Genomic DNA, 16,445 nt, shown 5'->3' with positions numbered 1-16,445 from the left:
AGGATCTGAGTGTATAACATCCTCCAGCTACAGTAATGTTTAATATTGCATGATAGGTACTAAAACGCTTACCGTTGCTAAGTTAAGTTTGATACACAGTTGTTATGATATGAGATTTATTTAACAAAAAGGAGTAGTATGAGAATTAAATAAGTTGACTATTAAAATATAGTCTTTAAGATGCTAATTTTAATGAAGGGGAAATTTGAGAGCCACACTCACTGTGTCATTTCTGTGTATGGTTCTGTATTTGCATAGTAATTTGTGCTTTTTTGTCATAAGACTATAGCATAATGTTAACAAGTGCATCAGTAAACGGGTGTTGCTTATGGGATAGTTCATGTACTAAGGAACATCTCTTATGTTTCCCTGATGGCACATTGATATGTGTTTACAGGTAATGACATCATTCCCAATAAATATGATACAGAATATTTAGCAGCTGTATACGAACATTTGACAAAACAGCTGAACAATACCTCTAAGAAGTGTTTCCCAAATGTGGAAAATGACATCATACGAAAGAAGCAGGTTAACTGCAAGATCATTTTAGGAGTCCATATGTGTACATTACTTCCATAGGGAATGAATTCACTTTCATACCAGCTGAAAGTTCAAATAGTTTCTTATAGCATCTACACAAAATCATAGTGTCTTTATTTTTTGGATATGGATCTGCAAGGTTTTGCCTCTGGTTAAACTTGCTGACTACCACATAATATGCTTTTAATTAACACAAATACCACAAAATTGTCTGCAAAGTCTCTCTTACCTTATGCCTATGATCTCAGTTTCGTTGTTGGCAGTTACCCAAAAGGAACTCATAGTGCAACATTATTGTGGGGTTTTAACTGTTAACTTTTTAGAATAAAATCTGGATGTGAAAGTCAGTGGAGTGAGGTAGTTTCAAGCTGCTGGACATAGATTATTTGTTGGTGTAATGTTGTTGTTGTTGTGGTCTTCCGTCCTGAGACTGGTTTGATGCAGCTCTCCATGCTACTCTATCCTGTGCAAGATTCTTCATCTCCCAGTACCTACTGCAGCCTACATCCTTCTGCATCTGCTTAGCGTATTCTTCTCTTGGTCTCCGTCTACGATTTTTACCCTAATCGCCGCCCTCCAGTACCAAACTGGTGATCCCTTGATGCCTCAGAACACGTCCTACCTACCGATCCCTTCTTCTAGTCAAGTTGTGCCACAAACTCGTCTTCTCCCCAATTCTATTCAATACCTCCTCATTAGTTATGTGATCTACCCATCTAATCTTCAGCATTCTTCTGTAGCACCACATTTCTTCTTGTCTAAACTATATATCGTCCACGTTTCACTTTCACACATGGCTACACTCCATAGAAATACTTTCAGAAACGACTTCCTGACACTTAGATTAATACTCAATGTTAAGAAATTTCTCTTCTTCAGAAACGCTTTCCTTGCCATTGCCAGTATACATTTTATGTCCTCTCTACTTCGACCATCATCAGTTATTTTCCTCCCCAAATTGCAAAACTCCTTTACTACTTCAAGTGTCTCATTTCCTAATCTAATTCCCTCAGCATCAAATGATTTAATTCAACTACATTCCATTATCGTCGTTTTGCTTCTGTTGATGTTCATCTTATATCCTCCTTTCAAGACACTATCCATTCCGTTCAACTGCTCTTCCAAGACCTTTGCTGTCTCTGACAGAATTTCAATGTCATCAGCGAACCTCAAAGTTTTATTTCTTCTCCATGGATTTTAATTCCTAATCCGAATTTTTCTTTTGTTTCTGTCACTGCTTGCACAATATACAGATTGAATAACATTGGGGACAGGATACAACCCTGTCTCACTCCCTTACCAACCACTGCTTCTCTTTCATGCCCCTCGACTCTTATAACTGCCATCTGGTTTATGTACAAATTGTAAATAGACTTTCGCTCTCTGTATTTTACCCCTGCTACCTTCAGAATTTGAAAGAGAGTATTCCAGTCAACATTGTCAAAAGCTTTCTCTAAGTCTAGAAATGCTAGAAACGTCGGTTTGCCCTTCCTTAATCTAGCTTCTAAGTTAAGTCGTAGGGTCAGTATTGCCTCAGGTGTTCCAACAATTCTGCGGAATCCAAACTGATCTCCCCCGAGGTCAGCTTCTACTAGTTTTTCCATTCGTCTGTAAGGAATTCGCGTTAGTATTTTGCAGCTGTGACTTATTTAACTGATAGTTTGGTAATTTTCACATCTGTCAACACCTGCTTTCTTTGGGATTGGAATTATTATATTCTTCTTGAAGTCTGAGGGTATTTCGCCTATCTCATACATCTTGCTCACCATATGGTAGAGTTTTGTCAGGACTGGCTCTCCCAAGGCTGTCAGTAGTTCTAATGGAATGTTGTCTACTCCAGGGGCCTTGTTTTGACTCAGGTCTTTCAGTGCTCTGTCATACTCTTCATGCAGTATTACGTCTCTCATTCCATCTTCATCTACGTCCTCTTCCATTTCCATAATATTGTCCTCAAGTACATCGCCCTTGTATAGACCCTCTATATACTCCTTCCACCTTTCTGTTTTCCTTTCTTTGCTTGGAACTGGGTTTCCATCAAAGCTCTTGATATTCATGCAAGTGGTTTTCCTTTCTCCAAAGGTCTCTCTAATTTTCTTGTAGGCAGTATCTATTACACCCCTCGTGACATAAGCCTCTACATACTTACATTTGTCCTGTAGCCATCCCTGGTTAGCTACATTGCACTTCCGGTTGATATCATTTTTGAGACGTTTGTACTCCTTTTTGCCTGCTTCATTTACTGCATTTTTATATTTTCTCCTTTCATCAATTAAATTCAATATTTCTTCTGTTACCCAAGGATTTCTACTAGCCCTCGTCTTTTTACGTATTTGATCCTCTGCTGCCTTCACTATTTCATCCCTCAAAGCTACCCATTCTTCTTCTACTGTCTTTCTTTCCCCATTCCTGTCACTTGTTCCCTTATGCTCTCCCAGAAACTCTGTACAACCTCTGGTTCTTTCAGTTTATCCAGGTCCCAGATCCTTAAATTTCCACCTTTTTGCAGTTTCTTCAGTTTTAATCTACAATTCATAACCAATAGATTGTGGTCAGAGTCCACATCTGCCCCTGGAAATGTCTTACAATTTAAAACCTGGTTCCTAAATCTGTGTCTTACCATTACATAATCTATCTGATACCTTTTAGTATCTCCAGGGTTCTTCCATATATACAACCTTCTTTCATGATTCTTGAACCAAGTGTTAGCTATGATGAAGTTATGCTCTGGGCAAAATTCTACCAGGCGGCTTCCACTTTCATTTCTTATCCCCAATCCATATTCATCTACTATGTTTCCTTCTCTCCCCTTTCCTACTCTCGAATTCCAGTCACCCATGACTATTATATTTTCATCTCCCTTCACTACCTGAATAATATCTTTTATCTCCTCATACATTTCACCAATTTCTTCGTCATCTGCAGAGGCAGTTGGCATATAAACTTGGACTACTGTAGTACGTATGGGCTTCATGTCTATCTTGGCCACAATAATGAGCTCACTATGCTGTTTGTAGTAGCTTACCCATACTCCTATTCTTTTATTCATTATTAAACCTACTCCTGCATTACCCCTATTTGATTTTGTATTTATAACCCTGTATTCACCTGACCAAAAGTCTTGTTCCTCCTGCCACCGAACGTCACTAATTCCAGCTATATCTAACTTTAACCTATCCATTTCCCTTTTTAAATTTTCTAACCTACCTGCCCGATTAAGGGATCTGACATTCCACGCTCCAATCCGTGGAACTCTAGTTTTCTTTCTCCTGATAGCGATGTCCTCTTGAGTAGTCCCTGCCCGGAGATCCGAATGGGGGACTATTTTACCTCCGGAATATTTTACCCAAGAGGATGCCATCATCATTTAATCATACAGTAAAGCTGCATGCCCTTGGGAAAAATTACGGCTGTAGTTTCCCCTTGCTTTCAGCAGTTCGCAGTACCAGAACAGCAAGGCCATTTTGGTTAGCGTTACAAGGCCAAATCAGTCAATCATCCAGACTATGGCCCCTGCAACTACTGAAAAGGCTGCTGCCCCTCTTCAGGCACCACACGTTTGTCTGGCCTCTCAACAGATACCCCTCCATTGTGGTTGCACCTACGGTACGGCTATCTGTATCGCTGAAGCACGCAAGCCACCCCACCAACGGCAAGGTCCATGGTTCGGGGGGGGGGGGGGGGGGGAGTAATAGATAATTTTAATAAGTGTGTGAGTGAAGACACTTCTTGTAGGACAGGGCATACAGTAAGAACTTTCTCAAATGTTTAGCTAATTGCACATTGATTTCTGTTTCATGTAATGATGTCACACCCAATAGATCCTCATAGTTGTAGTTCTACGTACACACCAGGGCCTTCGTCAAAAGTAGGTTTTCCCATAGCAGGCAATTGTTTGAGGTAGGTATATTATGTGAGTCATGTGGTATTAGTAGTTTATGTAACTTGTGAAGTGTGTTGGAGTTTCTGAGATGAAGAGTACTCAAGTTGTATCTGTAGGTTTTTGGACAGTTAAAATTGTCACCTTGTTTACTGCTCTTGAGAATTTAGCAGTGTTGGAACAATGCAGATCTGAAACGATAGGAATTTCCCATATCCTTAAAAATACCTTTGTGTAGTTGAAATGAGGTCTCATTTGTTAGGAAGATGTGTTGTGCATATCCAAGAATCAATTCTTTTGCCTTGTAATCTTATAGAGAACAGTGAGAAGCTATAGAAGAACATTTTGCAGCACGAAGTGCCACATAATATGTTGTAGATGTATCCTGGGAAGCACATTGTTGCTAGTGGACTAGTTTTATATTTGATTTTATGAGGTTACTGTTATTGAGCGCAAGAATATTTTAGGTGTCCATTAGTGTGAATTACATTCACATGAAATATAATTCACATTCATTTTACCTGAAGGTGTAAATACAAGTTGCATCCAGAAAGCATGTTTGAATGACAGATAAAGAAACACAAACATAATTAGAAATATTTATTGGAAAATTTACATACATCACTGGCTACTTCTCAACAATGTCACCAACATTGTTGAGGCATTTTTCTTAACACTGCATGATTAGTTGTGTGCTTATGTGACAGGAGTATAACCTGACACAGAAAATTTTGTAGCTGTATATGAAAATATGACAAAACAGTGACACAGAATATTTAGTAGCTGTATATGAAGATATGACAAAATAGTGAAACGGTACCTCAAAGAAGTGTGGGAAATGATATTATTTGAAAGAAGCAGGTTAAGTGTATCATTTAAATCACTGTAACATTAATTGTGGCACGTTATAATCTAGATGTATGTCACTCGGATTATCTTTGCTAATGAAGTTTCATAGGCTCAATTAAATTTTAATGCCTAATTTTACTAAGGGCAAGATCATTTTATGAGTCCATATCTATACATTATTTCCATAGGTAATAAAATGCACTTTCATTTCATCTGAAAGTTGAAATAGTTTCTTACAGTGTCCACACAGAATCTTGGTGTTTTTATTGTGTATATATTGATCTGTGAAGTATTACCTCTAGTTAAACTTCATGACTGCCACATGATAAACTTCCAGTTAACACAAATACCATCAAATGGTTTGGAAAGTATCTGTTACCTTATGTCCATGATTTAAGTTTTGCTGTTGGTAGTTGTGCATAGAGACTAACATCAAAAAATTTTCAGGGGGCTTTATCTGGGGATATGTTAGAATTGGTGTGAGGTTGTTTTAAGCTGCCAGAAATAGATTATTTGTTGGTATCATAAATGTTATCAAAAGCTGTGATTTGTATTGAGTAAAGCTTTCACATTGTTATAGCTACTGAGATAATACTTTGTGGCTTACTCAGTTGTTTTTGCAGGCATATAGTTTGTGCTAGGTTAAGCACTTCTACATAAGTGAAGTAGGAGGCCTTTTCATTCTTGTTTTTTAGTGCAGTTATTTTGAAGAAGTTCTCAGTATTCCCAAAAGTCCAGCTTCAATGTCCTGAATTTTGTGATGTTAATTTTTGGTTTATTAAAATGTGGTAAACAATCCACAGTGTATATTATGCTATCAATTCCAAAATGTCACTTGTGCTTCCTTATCTTTTCATAAGAGATCTTAAATGATGATTGCTCAGTTGGAGGAGTCATGTTGCTCATTACTGATTTGTCTTTTAGCAGTGAAAAGTCATATACACTGAGATGATGTGCAATAAGGTTACAAACACAAAAAGTGACATGGAGAGAAAAAATTGTCAATCTAACATGTATAGCTTGGGTTGAAGCACAGTTGTATGATAAATGTGATGTCCTGTTGTGTATAAAGGCTAAACAACATTCAATTGAGTCTTGGGGACCGAGTGGTACGTACTGACTTATTTATCACCTTGAGCCCATAAGCATCACAAAGTGTGAAAATGTGGGAGCATGTGTTCAGCACACAGCTCTCACAGCCTCTCTCAGGTTATGAGACTGGCGCCTATGGTTGTCAGTGTAGTAGATAACCAACATGACATTCAAGGGCCAGGTGCACGCCATTTGCCAAAAGTGCTCAACAGTCCCCAACGATCAGAATGAGGCATTGTTGGAGCAATGTAGAGCTGAAAAGATAGTTGTGTTCCATAGCTTTTAAAATTATTTTCTGTAGTTGAAATGTGGTGTCAGATGTGAGTAAGATTTCTCACACATTTCCAGGAATTAATCCTTGTGCTTTGTACTCTTATGTACAACACTGACTAACTATAAAAGAACATTTGCAACAAGAAGTGTCCCACAGTATGCTGTACATCAATCCAGAGTTTCACATTGTTGCTAATGAACTAATTTTATACAATCATTTGCTGTGATGAGCCTACTATCATGGGGTGCAGCAGTATTTTAGGCATTCATATGTGTAAATTACATCTTTTCTATATTGTTTTGGGATTTGTTTAGATTATGTGATCAGTTTACTAGATAATAAATGACAGCATCTTCTGCAAAAATGATGTGACTGAGAATTAAATATGTTCTTTATTAAAACATAGCCATTGAAGAAGATGATTTCTTTCAGTAGATGGTCATTTTAATGTAAATGGCAATTTTAGTTCCATTCCTATAGTGTCCATGCTGTGTAAGTGTCTCTGTTTCTATAGTAAATTCTGTTTTCCTGTCATGACAGTAAAAGATAGTTTATTTAGTGTGTGAGTGAAGAGAGCTTCTTGTAGGATAGGACATGCAGTAAGAACTTTCTCATATGATTTGGTAATTATAAACTGATTTCTGTTTACAGCTAATGACGTCATTCCCAATAGATCATCATATCTGTAGTATAAGGTACACACCAGGTCATTTGTCGAAAGTACATGTTCCTATAGAAGGCAACTGTTTGAGGTAGGTATGTCATTAGAGTCATGTGATATTAGTAGTTTCCGTTAGTTGTGAAGTGCATTGCAGTTTTTGAGATGAAAAATACTGCACTTACAAGAAATATATCTGTATGTTTCTGGTCAGTTACAATTGATACCTTGAAATGTAGATGTGAAGAGATGAAAATTTTGCATAGGTTTTAAAATATCTTTGCGTAGCTGAAGTTAGGTGTCATTTGGTAGTTAGATGTGTAGTGCATATCCAAGAATAACACCATTTACTGTGTAATCTTGTAGAGAGCACTGCGTAGCTATAAAAGAACTTTTGCAAGTACAAGTGTCACATGGTCTGTTGTAAATGGACTAGTTTTATTTGTCATTGATTTTATGTCCTACTATTACAGAGTACGGGAATATTATAGGTGTTTGTATGTATAATTACATTCACAGGGAATGTATCCCCCCCATGAACCACGGACCTCGCCTTTTGTGGGGAGTCCTGCATGCCTCAACGATACAGATAGCCGTACTGTAAGGCCAAATGAACGTGTGGTTCCTGAAGAGGGGCAGCAGCCTTTTCAGTAGTTGCAGGGCGAACAGTCTGGATGATTTACTGATGTGGCCTTGTAACACTAACCAAAATGGCCTTGTTGTTCTGGTACTGTGAACTGCTGAAAGCAAGGGGAAACTTCAGCCGTAATTTTTCCCGAGGGCATGCAGCTTTACTGTATGATTAAATGATGATGGTGTCCTCTTGGGTAAAATATTCCGAAGGTAAAATAGTCCCCCACTCGGATCTCCGGGCGGGGACTACTCAAGAGGACGTCGTTATCAGGAGAAAGAAAACTGGTGTTCTACAGATCAGAGCGTGGAATGTCAGATCCCTTAATCGGGTAGGTGGGTTAGAACATTTAAAAAGGGAAATGGATAGGTTAAAGTTAGATATAGTAGGAATTAGTGAAGTTCGGTGGCAGGAGGCACAAGGCTTTTGGTAAGGTGAATACAGGGTTATAAATACAAAATCAAATAGGGGTAATGCAGGAGTAGGTTTAATAATGAATAAAAAAAATAGGAGTATGCGTAAGCTACTACAAACAGCATAGTGAACGCATTATTGTGGCCAAGATAGACACGAAGCCCATACGTACTACAGTAGTACAAGTTTATGTGCCAACTAGCTCTGCAGATGACGAAGAAATTGATGAAATGTATGATGAGATAAAAGAAATTATTCAGGTAGTGAAGGGAGACAAAAATTTAATAGTCATGGGTGACTGGAATTCGAGAGTATGAAAAGGGAGCTAAGGTAACATAGTAGGTGAATATGGATTGGGGCTAACAAATGAAAGAGGAAGCCGCCTGGTAGAATTTTGCACAGAGCATAACTTAATCATAGCTAACATTTGGTTCAAGAATCATGAAAGAAGGTTGTGTACATGGAAGAACCCTGGAGATACTAGAAGGTTTCAGAGAGAGATTTAGGAACCAGATTTTAAATTGTAAGACACTTCCAGGGGCAGATGTGGAGTCTGACCACAATCTATTGGTTATGAACTGTAGATTAAAACCGAAGAAACCGCAAAAAGGTGGGAATTTAAGGAGATGGGACCTGGATAAACTGAAAGAACCAGAGGTTGTACAGAGTTTCTGGGAGAGCATAACAATTGACAGGAATGGGCGAAAGAAATACAGTAAAAGAATAATGGGTAGCTATGAGGAATGAAATAGTGAAGGCAGCAGAGGATCAAGTAGGTAAAAAGACAAGGGCTAGTAGAAATCCTTGGGTAACAGAAGAGATACTGAATTTAATTGGTGAAAGGAGAAAATACAAAAGTACAGTAAGTGAAGCAGGCAAAAGGAATAGAAACATCTCAAAAAGGAGATCGACAGGAAGTGCAAAATGGCTAAGCAGGGATGGCTAGAGGACAAATGTAAGGATGTAGAGGCTTATGTCACGAGGGGTAAGATAGATACTGCCTACAGGAAAATTAGAGAGATCTTTGGAGAAAGGAAAACCACTTGCATGAATATCAAGAGCTTTGATGGAAATCCAGTTCCAAGCAAAGAAGGGAAAGCAGAAAGGTGGAAGGAGTATATGGAGGGTCTATACAGGGGCGATGTTCTTGAGGACAATACAATGGAAATGGAAGAGGAGGTAGATATAGATGAAATGGGAGATATGATACTGCATGAGGAGTTTGACAGAGCACTGAAAGACCTAAGTCGAAACAAGGCCCCGGGAGTAGACAACATTCCATTAGAACTACTGACAGCCTTGGGAGAGCCAGTCCTGACAAAACTCTACCATCTGGTGAGCAAGATGTATGAGACAGGCGAAATTCCCTCAGACTTCAAGAAGAATATAATAATTCCAATCCCAAAGAAAGCAGGTGTTGACAGATGTGAAAATTACCGAACTATCAGTTTAATAAGTCACAGCTGCAAAATACTAACGCGAATTCGTTACAGACAAATGGAAAAACTGGTAGAAGCCGACCTCGGGGAAGATCAGTTTGGATTCCATAGAAATGTTGGAACATGCGAGGCAACCCTGACACTACGACTTATTTAAGGAAAGGCAAACCTACATTTCTAGCATTTGTAGACTTAGAGAAAGCTTTTGAGATTGTTGACTGGAATACTCTCTTTCAAATTCTGAAGGTGGCAGGGGTAAAATATAGGGAGCATAATGCTATTTACAATTTGTACAAAAAGCAGATGGTAGTTATAAGAGTCGAGGGACATAAAAGGGAAGCAGTGGTTGGGAAGGGAGTGAGACAGGGTTGTAGCCTCTCCCCAATGCTATTCAGTCTGTATATTGAGCAAGCAGTAAAGGAAACAATAGAAAAATTTGGAGTAGGTATTAAAATCCATGGAGAAGAAATAAAAACTTTGAGGTTTGCCGATAACATTGTAATTCTGGCACAGACAGCAAAGGACTTGGAAGAGCAGTTGAATGGAATGGACAGTGTCTTGAAAGGAGGGTATAAGATGAACATCAACAAAAGCAAAACGAGGATAATGGAATGTAGTCAAATTAAATCGGGTGATGCTGAGGGAATTAGATTAGGAAATGAGACACTTAAAGTAGTAAAGGAGTTTTGCTATTTGGGGAGCAAAATAACTGATGATGGTCGAAATAGAGAGGATATAAAATGTAGACTGGCAATGGCAAGGAAAGCGTTTCTGAAGAAGAGAAATTTGTTAACATCGAGTATTGATTTAAGTGTCAGGAAGTCGTTTCTGAAAGTATTTCTATGGAGTGTAGGCATGTGAGGAAGTGAAACATTTACGATATATAGTTTAGATAAGAAGAAATGTGGTGCTATTGAAGAATGCTGAAGGTTAGACGGGTAGATCACATAAGTAATGAGAAGGTATTGAATAGAATTGGGGAGAAGAGGAGTTTGTGGCAGAACGTGACTAGAAGAAGGGATCGGTAGGTAGGATATGTTCTGAGGCATCGGTGGATCACCAATGTTGTATTGGAGGGCAGCGTGGTGGGTAAAAATCGTAGAGGGAGACCAAGAGATCAATACACCAAGCAGATTCAGAAGGATGTAGGCTGCAGTAGGTACTGGGAGACAAAGATGGTTGCACGGGATAGAGTAGCATGGAGAGCTGCATCAAACCAGTCTTAGGACTGAAAAAAAAAGAAGACCACAACAACAACAACAACAATGACAACGGGAATGTAATTGACATTCATTTTAGCTGATAGTGAAAATACAGTCTATTTTCTAAGATTGTCACAAACATTGATGAGGATTTTTTCATAACACTACACAATTAGTAGATTGGCTTATCACATAGAATTGATCTGCTAACATCCAATGCCACAAAGAGGCATCAGTCGGCAACTCAACTTCATTGTGGAAACAGTTCATGAAAAGGAGGAGATGACAGTCAGATGCACCAGGTTCGGAACCGTACGGCAGGTGGTTGAAGATATCAGATCCAAACAGATTAAGTAAATTTGTTGTGGTGTTACCTGTATGGTGTCTTGCATTTCGCAACCCATGGTTGCTTCATCAGGAAAGAGGGACGGAGAGGGAAAGACGAAAGGATGTGGGTGAAAGAAACATTCAACATGGGAAAAATGTATTAAAAAAAGAGATGCTGTGACTTACCAAATGGGAAAGCGCTGGTAGATAGACACAATAAAAAACACACAAACAAACCCACAAATATCAAGCTTTTGCAACCCATGGTTGCTTCATCAGGAATGAAGGAAGGAGAGGGAAAGACGAAAATTTGTGGGTTTTAAGGGAGAGGGTAAGGAGTCATTCCAGTCCCAGGAGCGGAAAGACTTACCTTAAGGGGAAAAAGGGACAAGTGCACTCGTGCACACACACACACATATCCATCCGCACATATACAGACACAAGCAGACATATGTCTGCTTGTGTCTGTATATGTGCAGATGATATATATAATAGAGGGAAACATTTCACATGGGAAAAATATATCTAAAAACAAAGATGTTGTAAGTTACCAAACGAAAGCGTTGGTATGTTGACAGAGACAACATCAAACACAAACACACACACAAATTTCAAGTTTTCACAACGAATGGTTGCTTCATCAGGAAAGAGGGAAGGAGAGGGAAACATGAAAGGATGTGGGTTTTAAGGGAAAGCGTAAGGAGTCATTCCAGTCCCGGGAGCGGAAAGTCTTTCTGCTCTCGGGACTGGAATGACTCCTTACCCTCTCCCTTAAAACCCACATCCTTTCACCTTTCCCTCTCCTTCCCTCTTTCCTGTTTTTGCTGTACAATATGGCACACAATAATTAGTAGCTGTATATGAACAGTTGCAAAATCAGCTAAAGAACACCTCAAGGAAGTGTGAAAAACAGCATTATCTGAAAGAAGCAGTTTAACTTCATCATTGCAATCACTATAACAAAAGTGTGAATTGTTAAGATGTAGATGTATGCTGAGTTCGTTATTCTTGTTAGTGAAGATGTTTCATAAGATCGTTTGTCCTTCAGTGCATAATGTTAGAAACAGCAAGATAGTTTTAAAGGTCCATATGTATATAATACTTCCATAGGGAATGAAATTCACTTTCATTTCAGCTGGAAGTTGAAATAGTTTCCAACGGTGTCCCCACAGTTCTTAGTGTTCCTATTTTGTTGGTGTGGATCTGTGAAGTTTCACTTCTAATTAATGTTCCTGACTATGACTTGATTAAATTTTGAATAACACAAATACAATCACATTGTTTGCAAAGTCTCTTTTGCCTTATGTCCATGTTTTGAGATTCACTGTTATGTTATGAAAAGTTGTGATTTGTAGTGTATAATGCTTTCATCTTGTTATACCTATTGAGTTAAAACTTTGTCTCTTACTCAGATTTATTGCCAGACATCTAGCTTGTGGTACAGTTATGCACTACTGTCTATGTGGGGTAGGAGGTTTTGTCGTTGTTGGTTTTTTGTGTAGTTATTTTGTCAGTGGCAAATGATAGAATGTGATAATGCGCGGAGAGCAATGTACTCCAGAAGAAAAGAACATATGTATTTCACAGCGCAGACATTAAAAGGGACAGCTGAGAACATTTTGAACCTGATTTCAAAGATGTTCTCAGTATTCCCAACAGTCCAGCCTCAATGCACTGGTTTTTGTGAAGCTAATTTTTGGTTTTATAACGTGCGATAAACAATCTACATTGTATATTATGCTATCAATTCCAAAATGTTTCCTGTGGTTCTTTACACTTTTATAAGAGATCTTAGATGATAATTGCTCAGTTGGAGGAGTCATGATGTTCAATACTGTTTTCTCATATTGCACTGAAAAGTCATACACTCTGAGCTGCCGTGCTGCAAGTTTACAATCGCAGAAAAGTGACTGGGAGACAAATATTTGTCATTCCAACTTGTATAGATTGGATTGAATAGCACTCGTATGTTAAAACAGATGTCCTATTGTGTATAAAAGATAAACTCCATGGAAATGGTCTTTTAGGCCTGACTGATCTCTTCAGCGAATAAGCATCAGAAGGTGCAAAAATGTGGCTACATGTGTTCAGCACACTGCTCTCCAAGCCGCTCTGAGGTTACAAGACTGGATCATATATTTCACAATGCGGTAGCTAATCTACGTGCATTTGAAGGTTTGGGCATACCTGATTTTCCAAAAGGGCTCAGCTGACCACAGCGATCAGAATTCAGCATTGTAGGTGCAATGTAGATCTGAAAAGATAGGTACGTTCCACAGTTATTAAAATACTTTTCAGTAGTTGAAATGTGGACTCATTTGTCAGTAAGGTTTGTTGTAATTATCCACAAATTAAACCTTTTGCTTTGTAATCTTGTAGAGATCACAGTGTAGCTAGAAAATAGAATTTGCATCAAGAAAAGTATCACAGAATGCTGTGTAGATCCACCCCGAGTTGCACATTGTTGTTACTGGATGGTTTTATACAATCATTTCCTGTGATGAGCCTTCCTTTTGCAGAGTGCGGCAGTATTTTTGGAGCCGTGCGGGATTAGCTGAGCGGTCTAAGGTGCTGCAGTCATGGCCTGTGCGGCTGGTCCCAGCGAAGGGTTCGAGTCCTCCCTCGGGGATGGGTGTGTGTGATTGTCCTTAAGATAATTTAGGTTAAGTAGTGTGTAAGCTTAGGGACTGATGACCTTAGCAGTTATGTTCCATAAGATTTCAACACATCTGAACAGTATTTTTGGCATTCACACGTATAAATTACATATTTTCGAAACTGATTTGTGATTTGTTTAGGTATTATCTGTTTAGTAGATGATAAATAACAGCATCTTTTGCAAAAGTGATGTGATTGAAAATTTATTATGTTTACTATTAAAAGGTAGTCTTTAATAAAGGTCATTTTTTGGGTAAATGGTCATTTTAATGGAAGTGGGAATTTGGGGGGTCATTCCTATAATGTTTGAGCAATGTATGTTTCTCTGTTTGCATAGTAAATAGTTCATTTGTTTCATGAGAGTAATAGATATTTTATTAAGTGTGTGAGAGCTTCTTGTAGTATAGGAAATGGAGTAAGAACTTTCTCATATGATTTGGTAATTGTACATTGATTTCTGTTTACTGGTTATAATGCCATTCCCAACAGATCCTCATGTTTGTACTATAATGTAGACACCAGGGCCTTTTTTCAAAAGGACCTCTTACTATAGAAGGCAGTTATTTGAGGTAGGTATGTTATGAGAGTCATGTGATATTAGTATTGTCTGTTACTTGTGAAGTGCACTGCAGTTTTTGTGATGAAGAATACTGAACTTTCAAGAAATATATGAGTAGTTTTCTTGTCAGTTACAATTGATGTCTTGAAATGTAGATGTGAAGAGATGGAAATTTTGCATAGGTTTTAAAATTTGTAGTTAGAATTGCATTGCGTATCCAAGAATAACTCCATTTGCTGTGTAATCTTGTGGAGAACACTACATAGCTATAAAAAAACTTTTGCAAGTAGAAGTGTCCCATGGTATGTTGTAAATGGACTAGTTTTATGTAGTCATTAATGTTATGTACCTACTGCTACAGAGTGAGGGACTATTTTATGTGTTTGTCCATTCGCAGGGAATGTAATGCACATTCATTTTAGCTGATAGTGGAAGTGGAACTTGTATCAAGAAAGGTTTTTTGCATGACTGATAAAGAGGGAAAAATATAAGAGGCGTGTTTTTTAAGAAAGTAATGTTTTGAAATTAAAAAAAAAAAGACGTGCTAAGATATCTCAATAACTTTATTTTTGCATGAAAGCTTGTATTCTAATCTACTGTTCTACATAATTTCCATCAATATTGAGGCACTTGTCATAACTTTGTACCAGGTTTTGAATATCCTCCTCATAGAAGTCTGCCACCTAACTTGTTAACCACTGCATCACCACTGTTTTGACTTCATCATTGTCTTGAAGACGCTGACCGCCAAGGTGTTTCTACAAGTGCAGGAACAGATGGAAGTCACAGGGTGCAATGTCGGCGTGTACGGAGAATGATCTAGAGTTTCTGATTGAAAAGATGTGATGTGATCTTTGGTCTGATTTGCCACATGCGGACGGACATTGTCTTGCAACAAAACAATGCCCTTGCTCAACTTCCATGGACTGTTGCTTTGATTCTGGTGTGAGGTAGGCCACCCATGTTTCATCACCCATAACAATTTGGCTTAAGAAATCATCACTGTTGTTGTGGTACCACTCAAGGAAAGTCAATGCACTGTCTAAACATTTTGTTTCGTGGACATCCGTCAACATTTTCAGTACCCAACGTGCGCACAATTTTCGGTAATTCAAGTGCTCGGTCAGAATGCCATACAAAACACTACAAGAACATTAGGAAGCTCATCCTGCAAGGAGGAAATTGTAAAGCATCTGTTGTCTCTCACCTTATTGCCCACTTCCTGCACCAAACTGTCATTAACTACTGAAGGACACCCACCCCGTTATTCATCATGCAGATTTGTGCGGCTATCTTTAAATGCTGTCACCCACTTTCTTACCATTCCATCAACTGCACAGATCTTACGATGAAGATCAATCACTTTTAGGACTTTTGCACTAAGAAATCTTATAACAGCCTGTAGTTCACAGTCGGCGGGGCTCACGATTATTGGAGGCATCTTAAACACTTATTACACAATGTAAACAAGGAAGGATCCATCTGTAATGTCGTCAGTGCATAGATTAATGTACAGGCTTTCATGTAAAAATAAAATTATTGAGATATCTTAGCACGTCTTTTTTAATTTCAAAATGGTACTTATTAAAAAAAAAAAATACACGCCTCATAGTTAGAAATGTTTATTGGAAAATTTACATAGATACACTGTCTATTTCCCAACATTGTCACCTACGTTGTTGAGGCTTTTTTCATAACTCTACACAATTAGTTGTCTGGCTCATGACATAGAAGTGATCTGCTAACATCCAATGCCACTAAGTGTCTTCAGCCGGCACCTCAACTTCATTGTGGAAATGGATTGCTCCTAAAACCAGTTTATGAAATGGAAGAGATGACAGTCAGATGCACCATGTTGGGAGCTGTAGGGCCGGTGGTTAAGGATATCGGATCCAAACAGATTAAGTAAAATTTGTGTGGTG

The sequence above is a fragment of the Schistocerca americana genome, chromosome X (assembly GCF_021461395.2).
Source record: "Schistocerca americana isolate TAMUIC-IGC-003095 chromosome X, iqSchAmer2.1, whole genome shotgun sequence".
Classification (NCBI taxonomy): domain Eukaryota; kingdom Metazoa; phylum Arthropoda; class Insecta; order Orthoptera; family Acrididae; genus Schistocerca; species Schistocerca americana.
Note: the sequence above shows the minus strand (reverse complement) of the source record.